This window comes from Penaeus vannamei, chromosome 35 (genome assembly GCF_042767895.1).
Source record: "Penaeus vannamei isolate JL-2024 chromosome 35, ASM4276789v1, whole genome shotgun sequence".
Lineage (NCBI taxonomy): Eukaryota > Metazoa > Arthropoda > Malacostraca > Decapoda > Penaeidae > Penaeus > Penaeus vannamei.
Genome location: NC_091583.1, coordinates 29,041,039 through 29,046,038, shown reverse-complemented (window position 1 = coordinate 29,046,038; position 5,000 = coordinate 29,041,039).

Here is a 5,000-nt window from a genome sequence, read left to right as displayed (position 1 = left end):
TTATTTTGTTGTTGTTGTTGTTTTTGTTGTTGTTGTTGTTGTTGTTGTTGCTGTTGTTGTTGTTATTGTTGTTGTGAAAAAATAAGGAATGTTTGTACATTTACGTGGGTGACATAAGCATTAATTGTAAAAAAAATGTATATATATACTATCTTTTATTTTTATTTTTATTTGATTATACATTAATATTCTAATATAAATGTTGACTTTCTGTAATCTAAGTCGAAGTAAAAAAAAAATTTATAGATAACTGTTTACTGTTTATCATTTCATTTTCTTCTTCTTCTTTTAATCTTTAATTTATTTATTTTTTTCTCTTCTCTTCTCTTTTCTTTTTTTATCGACTTTATTCTCCATCTCTTTCTTCTTACTTGTCCTCGCCTTATCCTCCTCTTCTCTTCTTCTTCTTCTTCTTTTCCTTTTTTTTTGGGGGGGGGCTTTTCTTTTTCTTCTTTTTCTTCTTCCTTTTCATCTATTTCTTCTTCTTCTTCTTCTTCTTCTTCCTTTTCTTTGTCTTCTTATTCCTCTTCGTCTGTTTTTTCTTCTCTCTTTCTTCTTTTTCATTTTTTCTTTCTCTCTTCCTTTTCATTATTTTTCTTCTTCTTTTTCTCCTTTCTTTTCTTTTTCTTTTTCTCTTTCTTCTTATTCCGCTTCGTATTTTTTCTTCTTCTTTTTCTTCCTTTTCATTTTTTTTCTTCTTCCTTTTCATCTATTTCTTCTTATTTTTCTTCTTCCTTTTCTTTTTCTTCTTATTCTTATTCCTATTTTTTTCTTCTTCTTCTTTTTCTCCTCTTCCTCTCTCTCCCTTCTTTTTTCTTTATCTTCACATCCGAATTTAGTGTTTTAAAAGATTTTATTAACGTTTTCTTTTCCCATTTTGTAGAAAATGTTTAATTCCAAATATTCGCTAAATATTTGGAATCATTTTCCTAGTTGTTTATCCTTTTATCATCTTTATCTTATTTCACTTCTTTATTTCTTTGTGTTTTGTTATTATTCTACTATCCAGTTCCTTCTCTTTTGGTAAGGTAGCTTATTTTCACATATGTAAAGACACATATAAGTTTTTTTTTATGTTATTTTATGGTATGATATTTCGCAAATGATTTTATACAATATAGCATTAACAAATGATAAAAATGAATAAAAGATAGATTACTATATTTTAAAAGATCTATTAAATATCTTTACATTGTCCTTCATAACTTTTTTTACACCGTTATATTACCTTCAAGAAAGACAAAAAGTTATTAACAACAAAACATTATTTCAAAGCAAGGAAAAAAATATATATATAATTCTCTTCCTCTCCAACAAACCTCCTGTAACAACTCCAAATAACTTACTTTCCTTTCGACAAATGAAATCTTAAAAAAAAAAACAATTTTTTTAGTAAACATACACTCCTAATATCTTACTCTCCTCTCGATAAATATATAAAAAAACAACTCATTTCTCTCTTCTTTTCTCTCTTTTTCTTTTCCTTTTGACCCGATGAAACATTTCCATTCACTAAACCCTATTTCTCCCCCGTCTTATGAGCGTCATTATCATTATCAATATTATCCTTAAGATAAGAATACATGTATAAGATAAGGGATGGTGAATGGAGAGTTATATCGCCGTTCTTGAGGATGTCTTCATGGTATGTTTACTCTTCTTGGGGTATGTCTTGGGATGTGAGGAGTATATTGGGGTATATCTTGGGATGTGAGGAGTATGTTGGGGTATATTTTGGTGTAAGGAGTATATTGGGGCATATTGGGGTATATATTGGTATGTGAGGTGTATATTGAGGTATATTTTGGTGTGTGAGGAGTATATTGGGGTATATCTTGGTGTGTGAGGAGTATATTGGGGTATATTTTGGGATGTGAGGAGTATATTGGGGTATAATTTGGGATGTGAGGAGTATATTGGGGTATATCTTGGTGTGTGAAGTGTATATTGGGGTATTTTTTGGTGTGTGAGGAGTATATTGGCGGCATATTTTGGTGTGTGAAGAGTATATTGGGGTATAATTTGGTATGTGAGTAGTATATTGGGGTATAATTTGGTATGTAAGAAGTATATTGGGGTATATATTGGTATGTGAGGAGTATACTGGGGTATAATTTGGTATGTGAGGAGTATACTGGGGTATATCTTGGTGTGTGAGGTGTATATTGTGGTATATTTTGGTGTGTGAGGAGTATATTGGCGGCATATTTTGGTGTCTGAGGATATTGGGGTATATCTTGGGATGTGAGGAGTATATTGGGGTATAATTTGCTATGTGAGAAGTACATTGGGGTATATTTTGGTATGTGAGGAGTATACTGTGGCCTATTTGAGTATGTGAGAAGTATATTGAGGTATATATTGGTATGTGAGGAGTATATTGTGGCATATTTGGGTATGTGGTAAATATATTGAGGTATATATTGGTATGTGAGGAGTATACTGGGGTATAATTTGGTATGTGAGGAGTGTATTAGAAGCATAATGGGGCATATATTGGTATGTGAAAAGCATATTAGAAGCATATTGGGACATATCTCGGTATGTGAGAAGCCTATTTAGTCATATCTTGGTATGAAAGAAGTAAATCGTGCCCTGTCTTGACAAGTAAGTATATGTTGGTATATCCGAGAAGAATTATGGTGCATAAGTAATTTTTTTTTATACTTTTAAGTCGATTGAAGTTTTATCTTAACGTTTTGTTTTGGTGTCTAAGAATATTTGGGGACATGTGGAGACTTTTTCTTTATTATTATTATTATCATTTATCTTTTTTTTTCTGTTTTATCTTTCTTTTTTTCTCTTTCTGTTCGTGTTTCTCTTTTTATCTCTCTCTTTCTCTCTCTCTCTTTCTCTCTCTCTCTTTCTCTTTCTCTTTTTCTTTCTCTCTCTCTCTCTCTCTCCCTATCTCTCCCTCCCTCCCTCCCTCTCCCTCCCTCTCCTCCTCCCCTCCTCTCTCCACTCCACTCCCCTTCCTCCCTCCCTCCCTCCTTCCCTCCCTCTCTCTCTCCCTCCCTCCATCCCTCCCTCTCCCTCCTTCCCTCCCTCCCTCTCTCTCTCTCTCATCCCTAAGGACAATAAAGTATCCAAGGACATTCATAGAAGTAAAGAATATTCCAAGAATTGTTAATTATTTTTTCCCGGTTTTCCCTTGGTCTCTTTCGTGCATAATAGACATCTGGAGTCATTTACATATAATTATCTTTCTTCCTCTCTCCCTTTTCCCGGATTCTTTTCCTTTTCTTTACTGTGTCACAATTCTTCTTTTATTCTGCAGTTCTTAAATTTTCTATTTTTTCTTTCTTTCTATGGCACAAATCTTTTTATGATCATTCATTTCTTGATATTTATTTATTTTTCTTTCTTTCTGTGTCACAATTCATTTCTATATTCCTTCCTTTGTCATAATTCTTTTATTCTTCAACTTTCATTCCGTTTTTCTCTCTTTGTCCCAATTCTTCTCCGATTCTTCCACTCATCAATGTCTCTTTATCCAATTTCTGTCTCCAATTCTCAATCCCTTCATATGATTTAATAACAATAGTAATAATGATAATGATAATGATAACAATAATAATAATAGTAATAGTAATGATAATAATAATAATGATAATAATGATAATAGTAATAATAATGATGATGATAATAATAATAATAATAATAACAACAACAACAACAATAATAATAATAATAATAATAATAATAATAATAATAATAAAGATAATGATAATAATAATGATAATGATAATAGTAATGAAAACATTAATAATAATAATAATAATAGTAATAATGATAATGATAATAGTAATAATAACAACAGCAACAATAACAACAACAACAACAACAACAACAACAGCAACAACAGCAACAGCAATAATGATAATAATAATGATAATAATAATAACAATAATAACAATAATAATAATAATAATAATAATAATAATAATAATAATAATAATAATAATAATCCCTTTTACCTAGAAAAAAATAGGGGACATCCAGAGCATCCCCCCTCCCCTCCCTCCCTCCCTCCCTCCACCCCTCCCTCCTTCCTTTTTAGGGCATCTAGGGCAACGTGGGCAGGCATTTTCGGGCATTCACAGAAGCACGTGACATTCCTCCTCGAACGTCATGCAGTAGCCAGAGTGCATGACATCACGAGAGGGAGAGCTGGCATGGGAGGAGTATTTTTAGAGATCTCGAACCGTCGGGGGATACTCGGTTTGTTATCATGGGAGAGGATTAGGAGGGAAGGGAAAAAAATGGGGGTGGGGGTGGGGAGGGGGGGGAGAGAGAGAGAGGGAGAGAAGGAGATGAGAGAGGGAGAGAGAGAGAGAGAGACAGAGAGAGAGAGAGAGACAGACAGACAAGACAGAAAGACGGAAAGACGGACAGACAAACAGACAGACAGACCGAGAGAGAGAGACGGACAGCAGATGACAGTACAGACAGACAGAGAGAGAATAGAGAGAGAGAGAGAGAGAGAAAGAAAGAGAGACATTGCAGAGGACAGAGAGAGAGAGAGAGAGAAAGAGAGAAGAGAGACAGAGAGAAAGAGAGAGAGAGAGAGAGGCACAGAGACAGACAGAAAGACAGACAGAGAGAGAGAGAGAGAGAGAGAGGCACAGAGACAGAGACAGAGAGAGAGGCACAAAGACAGACAGAATAAGAGAGAGAGAGAGAGAGAAAGAGAAAAATAGAGAGAGAGAGAGAGAGACAGAGCATCTGCTTCAAATAAGGGGCGGCAAATTATATTCAAGCAGGATCGCTTAAAAATACACAAGCATATCTTACAAGCTATAAAGATTGGACGAAAGCGAGAGTGAATTATATGCATGTGTGCTTGTGTCTGTGTGTGTGTGTACGCGCGTGTGTGTGTGTGCATGTACTCGTGTGTGTGTTTATGTTGCTGCTTCTCCGTCTGCGACTGTATCCGTGTATGTGCGTGTATATGTATATGTTGCCTGCAGCTGTGCATCCCTTCATCACATACCTCTTCC